Source organism: Schistocerca nitens, chromosome 6 (genome assembly GCF_023898315.1).
Source record: "Schistocerca nitens isolate TAMUIC-IGC-003100 chromosome 6, iqSchNite1.1, whole genome shotgun sequence".
NCBI lineage: Eukaryota > Metazoa > Arthropoda > Insecta > Orthoptera > Acrididae > Schistocerca > Schistocerca nitens.
In genome coordinates, this window is record NC_064619.1 from 172786812 (window position 1) to 172804318 (window position 17507).

A 17507-nucleotide genomic window follows, 5' to 3' on the forward strand; every position below is an offset into this window, starting at 1 on the left:
TTTGATTTCCAGGGTTCCTTTGACATGCATTTCCTCTTTACATCTCGATTGGTCGGTGTTGAAAACAAATTCGTTACTGACCGATGGAATAAGTTAGCTTATCTCATCTACAAATTTTCAGGCTGATTACTCAGTCTGCTGTGCAACGTCAAACTGACACTTTGAAATTTCGTTACCTTACGTCTTCCATTGTGTAGCACTACTTGAAGTTAAGCAATCATCCACTGCTTCTCTTGAAATCACTGTAACTTTTTTCGCGCTCAATTTTATGTGCATAATGTTGAAGGTCACTATCATGCACATCCTCTAAATTGTATCGAGCATCCTTGAAAATCACAAACACCAGTTTCTGTAATAAGTGCTCCTTGTTCTCCCTTGAACATGCGTAATTTTTATTATGCACTACACGGTCACATTGCTGTGATCAAAATTTGTTCATGCTTTTTTTTATTACTATGCTGCAGATGATCTTCCATGTTCGTAGTCATGTTTAGTACCCGCTCCTACAAGAACGATTTTCCTTCACTACGTTTCACTGGAGAAGGGAACATGGCTTGACACCTATTTCACTATCACTTGCTAAGAACGTATCGTTATCATTGTGTTCGTACTGTACATTGTTCACACAGTCGAGCGTTTACGACACCTCACATTCCAGTGACTCATCTTACAGAAAACCTAAAATTTCACCTGCTACTCCTTTCTGACTCTTCCTTGAGTTCCTTTCTAACGAAATGTCAACTTCGGCAACTGCTGTTGTAGATATAATGCAACGTTTGCTTTGTTTAGGGTTGTCATTGCTGTGTTTTGCATCAAAACCACTCGCACTATTCGTCGGCTAAGCACTTCAACTACGCTCCGTAGCCTCATGCTGTGCTCACCGTTGGATACTTCCAATCCTGCCCCTGTTGTCATTAGCCAAGAATCGATTTCGGGCCCTTAGGATTGACATTCTGTTGTGCTGACCACACAGCTACCGAGGGCGGACAGTTGTTTCAGTAGTTACCATCTGATAATTAGTATTCGTTCTTTTCTATTCTAGCCAAAGCTATTGTGATTTTGATGTTGATATTGCGAGTCCCATTTTCAAATACGTATTCGTACTGATAAAGTTAACACGACGTTACTAATTTTATTTGTTTCCTAAAACTGCAAATGTGCGTACTTGTGCACCATTCGTCATTCATCTCTGGCAAACCACAGTTGGCATGACTGACTTTATTTCATCTACAGTTAACTTGTTATCACTGTTGGTATTTTTGTTCTTTCTGATAATATGATTTCTTCTGCTACCAGTTCTCTTGTTAGCCCTGCATTGAAAACAGTCAAAGAGATTCACAAAAAACTGAAGACACACAATTCAATGGTCACAAGAACAGACAAGGGAATAACTTTGGTCCTCATGTATGAAAAGAACTGTACTGAGAAACCACTAGTTTTCATAACATAAAACCAAATAACGAAGCTAAAATGTGACCTCACCCAAAGACTCGAAAGACACGTATGAAAACTACTAAAAAGCTTCAAATTGACGCTCACAAAAAGTCAAATGAAAATAACAAAACAAAAGAACCACAAGACATTCACACGCAGAAGTTCACCAAAGATTCACAAGCCTGATACTCCGATGAGACCTGTAATTGATATCACAACTGCGTCAGTGTATCACATAGCCTGATATGCACATGTTTCTACAAAAACACTAAACTTATAAGAAGAATATAAGCTTAGAAAACACTAATGACCTAATCAACAAAAATCAAAGATATGAATGTATCTAACACAGCTACATTGCTCTCATTCGACAACACTTCAATGTACATGCACATACCAATTGATGAAACAATCAAAATAACTAAAAGACAACTAAAACAGTCATGCATTATCCCAACACTCAAAATAACTAAAAGACAACTAAAACAGTCATGCATTATCCAACAAAAACAGACAAGTAGTCTGAATTACTTTGAAGGTAATCACAGGACAAAATTATTTCAGGTGTAAAGATGAATTCTACATCCAACAGGAAGGACTTCCCCAGGCTGTCACCTATAAGTTGCCTTCTGGCCAGCACCTTCCTTAATCACGGTGGAAACAACATCTTTAAAGAACCAAAACACTACAAAGTAATATATTGGTACTGCCATGTTGATGACATAATTTGCTTGACAGATGAAGTACATGACTGGATACTATAGTTACACATAGCTATCAATAGTATTCCCCCAAAATATACTTCACCCTTGAAACTGAAGGAGCCAGAAATACAAATTTCCTAGGCATTGCAACAGAAAACAAAAACCACAAACAGCGGTTCTCAACATACAGAAAGCCTAAATCAACCATTACAATTGCTCAAAATAACGTGAATGCCTACAAGCAAGTCAGCCTTAGATACCTCCTACACAGAATGAACAGAATCTCGACGGACAGAGATATTTACACCAGAAACAACCAACAACAGAAACACACTGTAGGGAAGCAGCCTACTCACGCTGTAGTAAATTCACATCAGTTTCCATTGTGTGCCAGCCAGTCTGCTGCAACTAGCTCTGACGTAATAAATGTTGCGTAATACTTTAAAAATCAAGCAAATGACCTAAAACTTTTATAGCATGTCAGAAATAATACCAAATTAATATGTGTTAAATGTCAGTTCGATGACTTTAGCCAGTTTCGAGATTTGGACGTTTATCTGTAAAAATCATTGGCGCAACAGAAAAGAGCTAGAGACTTCAAAATTTATATTTAGATTCATCTTTCATAATGATTTAATAAAAACAGTACTTTGGATTTCACAAATTAAGATTTTAGTGGAAATTCATGATTTTGTGGTTTTCGTCTCAAAACTGAAGGAAGCAAGATAGATTAAGTAGGTTAATAAATAAGGCTAGGATGTTTAGATTTAAATAGGTTGGAGGTCCGCTATGACTATGAAGATGTGAAAAGTTTCTTCTGAATACCTATAAAATTGTAGCGATAGCGGATCTCAAAAGGGCCAGTTCAGAGCTCATCTGCTGCGTGCAGTGCAATTAAATTAATTCTCTCGCCCAAAATATTTAAGTTAGCCACGTCAAAATTTTATTATCAATACTTACCTGCGTGCTGAATGCACATTTAAATTAAGAGCTTATTCGGCCATCAGCAAAAGAAGCTATAATTTATTATGTAACTTGAAGTGGTGCGTTACTAGCCCAGCGGCTAGTCGGAAGAGCCGATTTGATCAGGCGTTCCCTTAGCCGTCCGCACCGCGGCTTTATATATAAGAGCGTTGCGTGAGGAAGCAAGGCCCCAGTTCTCTCCAGATGCTGAATAACACGCCATCTGTGTCGGGAGCCGCGTCGCGTCGGTATCACTGCTACTAACAGCCTCGGATGCCGTATTCAGTTACTCGAGATGCGCGTAACCATGAAATCATTTCAAGTGAAGTGTTAATTCTGGGTTGACTTTCATTATCTAGCTTCAGTTTGCGTATTGTCGTATTTTCACGTGCCGTCGCGGGACAGACATTCTACCAATTATTTAGCGTGGCGTTTGATGAAATATTTTCATCAAATTATGGCGAGCATTCTTTTCAACATTTAATTCGGACATTTATAGTTGCATCAGCGCATTAGACTCTGAACTGCTCTGTTAGTTAGGTTGTAGGGATACTTGTGTTTTTTATTTGTGACTTTGGGAATATACTCAACTATTTTGGAAAATCGTTTTTGATTAGAAATCCTGGACAATCTCCTAATTCCTCAGAGCTATAAGCTGCAGCTATAATGGGATTCTCAGATGAAGTGGGCACTAGGAACTCTAATTACAGGCTTCACGTTTTGTTAAATCACTTTCTGGGTGCCTAAAAAGTAAATAGAGAGCCAGTGTTGAGAATGGCGAAAGACAGCGTTAACAACATTGTAATAGCCAGAAACTGATTCAACAAACAAACATTTGTACAGCAAACGATTAATTTTCAATTTAACAAAAGCGCCGCCCCACATATGGTGCATCGGCCGGGAAACCAACTAAGTGAAAGTGATTTTTAACTATTCGGATTCGCGAGTGGAATGCGACATGCAGCTGAGTAATAGAACAGTGAAAGTGTTACGTGTGCATGTGGACGACGCAATTGCATTAACAACGCATCTGGATTGACGGAGCTGGCACTGAGTCTAGCGGTGCTGCTGGCATAGCGAGACCCAGTTTTGCTGTACCGCAGTCGTCCGCCGCAGCAGCCGGAGCCGCGCCTGCAATTACGGCCACGCAAACACACAACAGTCGTCGGAGTGCCGTCTGCAGTTCAACGTGCCACGTCGCATCAGTAATCCTGGTACGCCGCGCCGGCAACGCCATACGTCGTGCAGAAGGAACTAAGTTAAGTGAAAAGCTGTTAAATATTTTGCTAACCTGCACTAAAAGACTGTTGGCGATGGAACCGCCAAAAGAAACCGAGTTTAAACTTAAATTAGAACCTATGTCTGTTGAGGGAACTGTAAATTCAGACAACGGTTCAAGTGTAAATATGCATGGAAGTAGTAATGTTAAGGTGAGATATGAAATATTGTCTCCTGACAGTAGTGTGGGAAGGGGCAATGATTCAATAATAGAGACCCCTGTAGTAAAGCAGAAAGCAGAAATTGTAAATTTATTGGATGATAGTTTCTCTGATGAATTAATAATGAAAAAGTCATCAGAGATGGTAGAGTCTAAGAAGGAGAAGTTAGATATAACTGATCAATCTGCAGTTTCATGTAGTTTTGATGATTCTGGTGTTGGAGCTAGTTTTTCGTCACCTGAGTGTGATAAAAAGCCGGCTAGTGAGCAACCCAAAGACGCTGGGGCTGTTGATCTAAATGTTATATTACAAGCAATAGCTGCCAGTAATGCTCAAATGACTGCTGAATTAAAGTATGAGATTGTAGCCAGCCAAACTAATTTTAATAAACGATTGGAGGTAATGGACGATACCTTCAAGGCTGGTTGCAATAAGTTGAAAGAGGATCTAGACAGTTTGAATTATAAAATTGATTACAATCATGAGGATATTAAGAAAAAGGTTGCTCAACAGTTTTCTGAAATGTATAAAACAGTTAAATCCGAAGTTGCTGAGGTTCGCAAAGACTTCCAAATGGGAGATGCGAAGCTGGAGCACAAGTTAACAGAAAAGATCGAGGCGGAATCTGAACTGTGCTCAGATAGATTTAAAGATGTAAATATAAAAATAAACATATGTCAAGCAGACGTAGATGCAATCAAAACTGATACTACTCATATTGTACAAAAAGTAGATAATGTTGAGATGAAAGTAGAAAATATTAATACAAACATGGCTAACCTTGAGAGTAAAGTAGCTTCAGTAACTTCTGGTAATGGTAGTATACAACAAGTTGTAGCTGCAAACGCCGCTTTTATCGGGTGTCGGCAGTTCTTGCGGTTCGATCCAGATAAAAATATCCATCCGCTAGATTTCTGGAACGATTTTGAAGATGTGATTCCACCAACTTGGTCTGAACGAGAGAAAATCTCATTTATTAGAAGCCATTTAGCAGGTGACGCCATGCGTTGGTCAGCTGATGTTATGTTGTAAAACATTAGCGGAGTTAAAAACAGCTTTCATTAATGAGTATTGGTCTAGTAACAAGCAAAATGAAGTGTTGAGAGAATTTTGGAGTGGAAAACGCTTCAGTGCAGGCAAGGAATCCATTAAAGAGTTTGCTAGGTCATGGATTTCACGTTTGTCACATTTGGACGAAAAGCTGAAACCTGAAATGATAATACTAGGTCTTGAAGCCAAACTGCCATGGTATTGGCAAACTAGAATTATATCTGCCCCTAGAGACAATCTTGATCGTTTCATTGAATATCTGGAACGTGTAGAACGTGTTGCTGCCAATGAGGAGCAAGCACGTAATAATAGAAATACTAATAATAATAGTAGTAATTTTAGGAACGAGCAAAATGGCAATGTAAACATCAGAGCATTAGGTGTTCGCCATCCTAAGAGAGGTAGGAATTGGGGAAATAAATATCAGAACCAACAATGGCATCTAAATGACAGTAATGTTGTTCCAAACAGAATTATGCAGGTAAACAACAGCGCGGAAAGCAATGCTATGCCAGCTAACTATAATGAAACTAAAGGAAACAGCAGCAGGCCGAGGCAGGAAAACTAGTTCCCGTCTATGAGGACACTGGCGCTCACCAGGCGGTTGCTTTTCCTAAGCCAGTAGTTAAGGGAATTGGTAAGACAGATCAGAATACTCAAACTGAACATGTAGATGAAGAGTCGGTAGCACCTAAGGATACAACAGAAATATTAGATCACTCACAGTATTTGATAGATACCGTGTTAGAGACGCTTTCTAAGTGGGAAGAGCAAGAGAAGGCGCAGCAGTGTAACGATAGGGAAGAGCTACAAAATACTGAATTGTCAGGTGAAGAAGCAGAAGAAATTCATGCTTATATTTACGATGAGAATGATGTGCTCTTATCTAAAGTGCCAGTGCAGGATGTTGATAATGTACTAATAGATTTAGGACAGGAAATAAGCGAGAATGTAGAGGGTAGGCTGTTGAGGGTCGATGAACCCAGTAGCTGTGACCAGTTGTCACTTGAGAAGGAAACCGACGATAACGGTAAAAGTGGTTTAGCTGTAACTAGTGTTATGCCCGGTCTGGAGGCGCAGAATCGCTCAGACTACAGTAATTTGGGTCATGTTCAGCAAACTAAATGTAATGAAGTCGTGCGGTGTTTCGATTTAAAATTAATAGACCGACTGGAAAAGGCAGCTGAAAATGTAATTCAGGAAACCCCTACACACTGTGACCTAAATGTAATGAAGACAGATGTTGATCACTTTAGTTGGAGACAAATCCAAAAGGAACTAATAGATGAATTTGAGGAACCACCTGTACAACCTAGAATAAGCCACCCTATAATAATAGTGAATATGTTGGGTATCAATGTACGTTGTCTCTTAGACAGTGGAAGTGAGGTGAGTGCAATATCTCAGTCCTTCTTTGATGCATTACCGGGTAAAGACAAGCTTACAGTAATGAGGGTATCAGGACTAAGAATAATTGGTGCTACTGGCAAGGTGTCAAAAACAGTAAAGCAAGAAGATTTGCTGCCCTTTAACATTAATGGTAATTTAATTGATCATCCATGTTTAATTGTAAACAATCTCAGTATTGAGGTTTTAATTGGCATAGATTTCTTGTCAAAATATCACAGTGTTGTTGACTTTGAAAGAAGCCAGTTAAAAATGGTCTTGCCAATAACCGGAGTAATTATAGTACCTTTTAGTGATAAACATGTAGTAACTAAGGATGAAACTTGGGAGCTGCCTATACGAGTTCTGAAAAATAGGAGATATTGGGACGAAAGTGTTAATCTTAGTAACAGTAAGCTAAACACAGAAGAAGAAGCAATTATTGTGGACAAAATAGAAGCTAAATTGCAAGAAATCGACAAAATTTCAGACAATAAGAAGGAAGAACTGAGACAAGTTCTAAAAAGGCATCATAAAGTATTTTCAGATCGACGTGGCGTGTTCATAGGCAGCCAATGAATGCTGTAGGGAGGAGGTTGTTCTGTAACCTCTACACAGTGTGGCAGCTGTGCAGTCCCAGCTGTGTGAGATCTTCTTTCCCTTTCAGGTCTCACTCATTCTTCATCTTTCCTATCTACAAAAATTTCGACCTTTTCTTTCCATTATGAAAATTTTCTGTCATGGCTATCAAGCCATGAGTTTGTAACTATTCTATCCACCGATTAGCGAAGAAAAATACCTGATGTGACAAACCTAATAGTGACAAACAATAGAGAAGTATGATGTAATTAAGATATAAAATGTATTTGAGTAACAATTATGTATAGAAGCCTGGTAATATTGTAAGTACAAAGGGGTTGTTTTATTGGAAATGGTCCCACAATAATATTAAAAAAAAATATGTACAAATTCATGTACAAGCAGGATCTGAAGTGGTAGTGAAACCTATTGTATGCATTATAGCTAACTAAGAAATAGTAAAAGAGATTGCTTAGTGTTACGAAAAATATGCAGATAATTTGTAAGAATAAACTCACCTGGTGTAGCAAGGAAAGGCAGTGTAATAGAATTGAGCAGTGTTTGTGGTTGAGACGTGAAGGACACGTCCCTGAAGTATTTATAATGTTGGAGCTGGCCATTATTTTGGTGTAGTGTGTGACAGGATACACCTACACGTATTGAGGTTATGAGTTGGAGGCGTGAATGCGACCATAGGTACCCTTATGTTAGATGAGACGGAGCAGCTCATGGTGTCCTATAGGTTTAAGGAATTTAGCATTACGCTCGTCCATAATTACTTGATGCACTTTAGTGGTAGGTCGAGAGAGACTACCTGTGGTTTCAGCGTCCGATCGAGTGGAAATGGATTGCCACGTGAGCAAACTGATCAGCTGCAATACACTAAAGATATGAAATAAATGTGCTATCCTATGCTTTAAATATTAATAGAGTGAGTGTTAAATAAGTACATACACTAGCAAAGTAAATAAGTAACATAACGGCAGACGTAAAACATTATTTTAGCTTAGCATAAATACACTTCAAAGTAAGTACACAATTGCAGATGTGGAACTGACAACAGCAGAGGACCAATAAGTGGATTTAGTAGTCAACTAAACGTAGTGTGTTTTGAACACTCACAACTGTACTATTACCAAAAGTTACTCACATGTACAAAGAAGCTGAGAAAACAACCACTAATCATACTCATACTATCTCTAAGAATAAGGTAATCAAAGATGAGTCAGTTAAGTGATTAAAATACAAATGTATCAGGAATGTACCGAGCATTGGTTCAGTGTTCCGGCCCAGAAATAATAAATTCAGATTAAATATGATTTATGATTATATGCCTTGAGCATAAATTTTCTCTAGTACGTGACTAACGGCGTTTTGAGCCATTTATTTACCGATTTTATGCCAATTAAGTAACCACGAGAGTAATACTGAAAAAGTTCTGTTAACTTGTTCCAGCAACATATTGAAGGATAAAATGTATATATCCCCATTTCATTGTGACCCACCCATAGATATTAAGTGAACAGAGTCTGAGGCACTCTTTTTGTTTGTTCTACAGGACAAACCAGATAATGGCAGCCTGGTAGCTGCGTGAAAGCGTGGAGTGACTTGGACACAACTCACAGTGACCCATCCCCTTTCCCCATGTAATTTAGAGAGAACGTGAAGGACGCACACCATAGCAACTTCCCCTCCTCTACCCTTGTGAATGGAAGTGTAGGACGCCAGCCAAAGCGGCTACAACCACGTGTGTAAAAAATTATTTGTGAACTTTTATTTCAGGTTTAGAAAAGACTGCTAAGAGATAATCATCTGTTTATGTATCATGTTATTTTCTTTGAATTTGTGTATGTAAAAATGTATTTAATGTATTTAATGGATCTAAGATTTTCATAATTTTTCAATTCGTATGTGTTTGTTTTCTAAGGCAATATGTATGCCAAAATATTTCATTGACTTTGCTTAAAATTTTGAGTAATGACATTGTTTAAAGGCAGTGAACATGCCCACAATTTAAATAGTTAATGTAGGTAATCAGTTTTCTTTTAATGTTTCTACGTGTTTACATTTCAATTTTGATTTTTCATAGGGAGTTAAACTGTAGTCTTGCTTCCCTTTTTGTAATTAATTTTTTTAAATTCATTAACATTCATAAACAAAAAATTTAAGTAGAGGGTGATGTAGGGAAGCAGCCTACTCACGCTGTAGTAAATTCACATCAGTTTCCATTGTGTGCCAGCCAGTCTGCTGTAACTAGCTCTGACGTAATAAATGTTGCGCAGTACTTTAAAAATCAAGCAAATGACCTAAACTTTTATAGCATGTCAGAAATAATACTAAATTAATATGTGTTAAATATCAGTTCGATAACTTTAGCCATTTTCGAGATTTGGACGTTTTTCTGTAAAAATCATTGGCGCAACAGAAAAGAGCTAGAGACTTCAAAATTTATATTTAGATTCATCTTTCATAATGATTTAATAAAAACAGTACTTTGGATTTCACAAATTAAGATTTTAGTGGAAATTCATGATTTTGTGGTTTTCGTCTCAAAACTGAAGGAAGCAAGATAGATTAAGTAGTTTAATAAATAAGGCTAGGATGTTTAGATTTAAATAGGTTGGAGGTCCGCTATGACTATGAAGATGTGAAAAGTTTCTTCTGAATACCTATAAAATTGTAGCGATAGCGGATCTCAAAAGGGCCAGTTCAGAGCTCATCTGCTGCGTGCAGTGCAATTAAATTAATTCTCTCGCCCAAAATATTTAAGTTAGCCACGTCAAAATTTTATTATCAATACTTACCTGCGTGCTGAATGCACATTTAAATTAAGAGCTTATTCGGCCATCAGCAAAAGAAGCTATAATTTATTATGTAACTTGAAGTGGTGCGTTACTAGCCCAGCGGCTAGTCGGAAGAGCCGATTTGATCAGGCGTTCCCTTAGCCGTCCGCACCGCGGCTTTATATATAAGAGCGTTGCGTGAGGAAGCAAGGCCCCAGTTCTCTCCAGATGCTGAATAACACGCCATCTGTGTCGGGAGCCGCGTCGCGTCGGTATCACTGCTACTAACAGCCTCGGATGCCGTATTCAGTTACTCGAGATGCGCGTAACCATGAAATCATTTCAAGTGAAGTGTTAATTCTGGGTTGACTTTCATTATCTAGCTTCAGTTTGCGTATTGTCGTATTTTCACGTGCCGTCGCGGGACAGACATTCTACCAATTATTTAGCGTGGCGTTTGATGAAATATTTTCATCAAATTATGGCGAGCATTCTTTTCAACATTTAATTCGGACATTTATAGTTGCATCAGCGCATTAGACTCTGAACTGCTCTGTTAGTTAGGTTGTAGGGATACTTGTGTTTTTTATTTGTGACTTTGGGAATATACTCAACTATTTTGGAAAATCGTTTTTGATTAGAAATCCTGGACAATCTCCTAATTCCTCAGAGCTATAAGCTGCAGCTATAATGGGATTCTCAGATGAAGTGGGCACTAGGAACTCTAATTACAGGCTTCACGTTTTGTTAAATCACTTTCTGGGTGCCTAAAAAGTAAATAGAGAGCCAGTGTTGAGAACGGCGAAAGACAGCATTAACAACATTGTAATAGCCAGAAACTGATTCAACAAACAAACATTTGTACAGCAAACGATTAATTTTCAATTTAATAAAAGCGCCGCCCCACAACACAAGGCACACAAGGTGAAGAAACCACAGAAAACAATAAATCATAGCTCATCCTTACGTTTGCTTCAAAAATAACATAGGTTATACCCAACAGTTCAATACAGGCGGTTTTGTAACATCGCCCACGTTTCCAGATGACATTATGTACTAATTTAGATATGTGGCTGATTTCCGTTGGGTGCCACAGGATACCTTGTAAGTGCATATAAGAATTTAAATAATAGCAGAATTTGATGTAACGTATTTTCTACCCAAAACGTAATCTGTATACATGTATTTCAGAAAAATGAAAGAAAAAACCCACTGAGGGTGTCACAAGTGTAGTGAAACACGTTCGTGTGTTGAAACAAAATAATTTTTGTGTACTTGCAAAAAGGCAGATCCATCCTTAATTCACTATTAAGCTCAAAAGTGCAATGTGATAGCTTGAATAATGTATGTTTTATTCTTGTGAAAGGCATTTTTGGCTCAGTTTCATAGTTATTAGTTACACTTAGTAACAATGACATTGTATGAAACATTGTACAGAGAAAATGGGTCTTTAATAAGATGTGTACATTTTTCACTTTTTATATATTAATATCTTTTTAAATATTATGAGTTTATATTTGTTTTGTAAATAAAAACCGCCTTTTCTTGCTGCATTGTATTTTATTTCTCCCTTCCTTACTTTAAAGCATCATCAGTGCGATAGTTCCTCGCGTGTTTGGTTGGCATCTGCATTTTCTCTCATCTTGTCATATGGCAGAGGTCGTTCTACAGCCCTATTTCCGAAAGATAAGCATTTGTTTATGTTCCGAATTTTTTTCTTTCAATTTTTCATCTTGTTTGCCCTTATTGTTGCGATGCACTGTCAGTCTTCTCTCACTAGTTACAGAAACTTGACGAAAACTGTACTTTCAAGACGTAACTACTGTGAGATCACTATGTCTCTTGTCCGTTGCTGATCAGATACAATGTTTGTGACCCATCCACCGTTGACGAAGTAATTGTAAAACATACCAGTGCACAGTAGCAGAAGAAAGTAAATATGTCTCTACGCATATTCATGGTAATATCTCGTACAAACTCGGAAGGCTTTTTTAAAGAAACAAAATCGAAATAAGTTTTCACATTTACAAATCTGGTGTATATAAATAAATTTGTGAGAACTGACAAAAACAAGAAACTTTCGAATTCGATACAAAAAGCGCCTCGAAGCCCTACATTTAAAAAATCTAAATAAATACAGATTTACTATCCACCTAGTACAAAACAGACATTCCATTACAAGCCTACAAAGCATCCCCCATAACTGAAACACTATAGATGAGGGAGTAAAAACGGATCTTCTGGAATGATTTGAAATTTTCACCGATAACTATAAAACTGATTTAGTAAAAACACATGTTAAAATTTTGAAGGATCTTTGAAAACTAAGTATTTACTCTGAAACTAAATATCCAAGGCTAAAACACACACACACAAAATGTAAGAGAGCTATCGCCTTGAAATCTATTTTCATAAATTTGGTAAATAGCAGATGTTAATTTTGTAGTGATGAATACACCGCACTTTTGTAATAATGAATGGAATTTAAATCGACTTCATTCTAAATCATTGTCCAATTTTCGAAAATAGGAGTGTTGATCACAGAAAGTCCATGCTTGAACATTACCTTAAGTAATAATATTTGGTTTGTTCACCTCCTGTAAATCATGTGGGAGTTATTGCTTGTGGCAAATTTGTGTACATAAATGGATAAGAAACTATGTTCACCAAAGAGGTTTATGAATAGGATTAATCCCACGGACGCAACTAACTGTAAGCAATCCATTCAAGTCGATCTTATAACCTAAGTAATTCCAGACACTTTTCTACAGTCTGTGCTTACTTTTCTTCAGGTTTTCCGTCTTGCCACAGGTGCACATAGATCCCCCACAATGTGTTCACTAAAAACTGTTTACTATATGGTGGCTAGCTGCTATGTGACTTTGGAATGGTCATCGTATAATAAAAACTGAACCATCACAAAAGCAACTAGTTGCATACGTTTCTGAAAATCTTCACTTGCTAGTGTACTTAATTCAGTAATCCTACAGAAAAAAACCCATACGTACATTCTAATGCATATATCTTATATCTAGCACCGCACACATATCTAGTGGTTGTAGTGTCCATACCTGTTTAACTTCATTGCATTTAAGACGTGCCACAGACTATGGGTACTTAACCATACTGTGCAATGTTTATTATGATTCATATTATGTCAGTTCATGTGGTATATAATGTAGTATTCTACATTTTGTGTCCACTGCTACCTTGGAAATGCCTAGTTAAATAAGAACAACAATGTGTTACTTTGTTATGATAATCATGTTTTGACATACAATGCATCTACTAAAATCTATATGATCTAATTTGGTGGTATACATTCACTGTTAGTTGGACTAAGTTTGTAGAGGGATGCAGTATATCTCAGACATTGTGAACGACATGTCGTGATATTTTATAGTTACTATACCTGTTTAGTCAGTTAAATTCAGGGTACTAGAGACCATGTTTTCGACAACATATCATATAATCATATTTGACATCGTGTAACACACACTTATATTACAGCTAATGTGTAAATGATATTGACTGTATTTTGCCGTATGTTATTGTCTCAAGGTCACTGTGACAGCACTAATGTAGTGAATGTACTGTGGCAGAGGTACTGTCAAGACCAACGTGTTTTACATAATTTATATTAATATTCATGAGATAAACTGCTAATATCTGTTCTATAACATAACGGTTGTGCAGATGGCTTACTAACAGTAGTTTTTTAAGAAGACTGGTTGCCAATAGGTGTCACAGTATGCTATCATAGAACCTAAGACATATATTTTTAAAGCAAAATTTGTCTATTTGTTCTATTTAATAATGGGAATTGCATGAGTTGTTATAAAAATTCTAATGCATGTTATAAAAACCGATTTTCTTTTATCATACAGTAAAACTGTGGGTAACACAGACAATGAAACAAATGTAATACTGAGTTTATGAACTCCAATGTTACACATTATGTACATTGTAGTTCGGTATATTCCACGTACGGCGTATATAGGCGGAAAACTGAGCCCCAACTCACTATGATTGTGTGCCATATTCAAGTTTGTTCACTGTTATTTGTAAGAAGTAACGCACATTGATATTAACATGGAGCACCACGAATCAGATGGATATTATGCTTCCGTTTGTAGGACCATTGCTTTCACAACGTTACATAAAATATTTGAGTTCAGTTACAACCATGGTCACATGGCTTATATTATGTGGTCAGTATGTCGTGGAGGTAGACCTCTATCGTAAACAAACGAGAACTTTGATTGTCCGATGGGAGAGGAGCAGTGCGGGGGAGCAAGCCTCACCTCTCTTTACGAGGGCTGCCATCCTATGTCCACGTTTTGTGCTTCGACGAAAGCAGAACTGACATAACGGTCATAAGGTTCGGTGATTCGTTTTCTTTTGTTGAAAGTCTCATTCGAATCCCTTTATGCACCAGGATTAATCCCTTCACTCATTCCAAAATTAGAAAAAAAAGAACAAACACTCTACAGCGCAAAGCAAATTGGAGTACGCAAAGCATTTGGTAGTGGCTACAGCGCAATTGTTTGCTGCGGTTGTCAGTGGTAGTTCAGGCCCCACCTTTACCGGTATCTTACGCAACCATACATCAAAACACTCGCCACCTGAAATTACCATGATATAATATCCGCATAATATCACTTTGAACTACACAGTAAGTACATAACAAAATAATGCCATTACAGTATTACAAACGCCCCTTTTCTTACAGACAAGTAGTATGTTTCAATGATGATTATATTTGAGTCCGCCAGACGGTGGTATGAAAATGTGTCTCATATAGAGAATTAAATATTCTGTGAGCGGTTTCAGCCATTAACGCGTTGTGAAATGATTTTGCAATGATATTTATAGTGATTTGTATAAAGTGTGTGTTCTGTATCTTACGTTAGAGTGTATCACGCTACCACTTCGGAGTTGCCTAAGTTTTGTCTCACCGCAGGGAGAGGCGTTAACAAGTTGGTTGGAGCGAGTGCTCTCAGAGGGTAGGGACTTTTGGTGGGGAACTCCCTTAGCGTGTTTGAGGCCAATTAGCGTAATGGCCAGGGGAATGCGTGAAGCAGTTGCACCCAGTCAACACCGCCTGTTGACGCACGCTGAAGCAATGCAGGCCATAGGCAGTATTGCCGACTGTAGTTTGTGTCTGCAGATTGCACACAACAACTTTGAAGAATAACACACACTTACAAATCAACAAAAGCTGCAAGGTGAAATATTCGTCAACGTGATAAAAAATAAGGAACTGTCTGTAACTCACTTAAATAGTGATATGCTGTTAGAATCAGTCAGATGAATCAAAACACACTCGCGTCGATCAAGACGATACCATTGATGTTAGACTGCATTGTTTTTCTCTTTAAGTCATCAGTCTTTCGACTGGTCATATGCTATCTGACTTTCCGTACAAGGTGCTAATATTTTGTTTTGTACTTAACTACGAAGCCTACCATCCTGAAAAATTTGTAGTGCATGTTCTATTCTGTCTGCACATACCATTTTTGCCTCTACTAGTCCTTTTGAGCCGAATCAACTTCCCTGGTTGCCGCACGAGATGCTCAAGGAACTTGTCCCTCTGTCCCTTCTTCTGGTGCGGTTCTATTAATTTCTTTCCTCTCCTATTCGTCTTAATAACTCTTCAATTCGTACCTTATCTGTACTACTATTCTTTTAAATTATTCGATAGTATCACATTTCAAGTGCTTTCAATTTCTTCTTGCAGTGCACTGTACTGGTCTGCTTCGAGAACATCCTTGCCTCGGAGATCCTCTTTAATTTTGATTTCTGGATAAAAAAAATTTGTTTACTTCTCCTACTATAGGGGGGTATTAGATTTTATTGTTAAGGAAGTCGCCATTCACCGTTTTACTACTTATCATTCCCTTCTTTTGTTTGTTTGAGGCAAACCCTGTGCTAAGCGCGCAGTTCATTATCCTCACCAAGTTTTCTATGTATTCCCCTTGCAGTCTTATTCCTAAATTCTATGGGATAGATAAGAAGGAGTCTGGAATAAGTACACCTAGGTGCTGCACCACTTCGTCCTTGTACCTCTGGGTATTAACAACAATCCTCCAACGAAGACCTGATGCTCCGTATACCTACTAAACATCTTCAATTCTCATCTAGTATGCTTACCTACACCTGTTTGTTTTTGTAGTGTTCCTACGATTTCGCAAGCTGTAATATTCATTCTAGAAGCATGTGCTTCGTGAATCAACCTGCAGACCTACTGGTTTTTGTGGTTTTCCTATGACTGTACAAGCTGTAATATTCCTCCTAGAAGTAGGTACTTCGAGAATCATCCTTCACACTGGAAAGTTCCTCAGCTATCAAGAGCGAATTCCTTGATTCATTCTCGATGTTATGGACTTCAGTACTATCAAGATCGTCTCTACAGTACAGTGGATGAGACACGCAGTGTCAGGCGGTTGGCACTGCTCTTCGTTTACTATACACAATTGGCGAAGGTGCGACTTATGAGGCAACTGCAAGATCTGTAGGCAACAGGTTTGGCGAATATCGTCGGATTTCTTTGTACAATGAAGGCAGCATACTAATCTATTTTCTTTATCTTTGAATCACGTGGCACCTCCGTGAGGTAGCACTTCTCTTACAGCGGTCAAAATAAATGTTGCATGCCGAAACTTTAATACTGAATGTTGTGATCCAGAAATACATTATGGTATCAATACACTGGCTTGTTTGTACTGTAATTTCAGCCGAAACAGTCCCTGTTTCTACCGTGAGGGAAAATTATGTGTAGCCTATGGTAACCGGGTCACCTGTAAGCGTTGCAGAACGTGTACCGTGTTTCTCTGTGCGAGTCGTGCAGTTTCACGATGGTTCGGACAACAATAATGTACGATCTGAGGCTCCGTGTAGCCACTCTAATGGAGCAGCGAATGAGACATGTTGAAAGTCTCAGTGAATGTCACTGGGAGCCAAAGTGATGCGTCTAGGATCTGGAAGAAGTTTCCACCGACAGGATCAGCTGTCGATCGTCACAGAAGTGGTCGCGGAAGAAAAGCAACAGGTGTCGAGGACCGACATGCGCTTGTAACAGCAAACAGAAACCCTCAAAACAATGCTACACGTCTGCGGCGGCACTTCCAAACAGCTACAGGAATGCTGATGTCAATACAAAGATACGA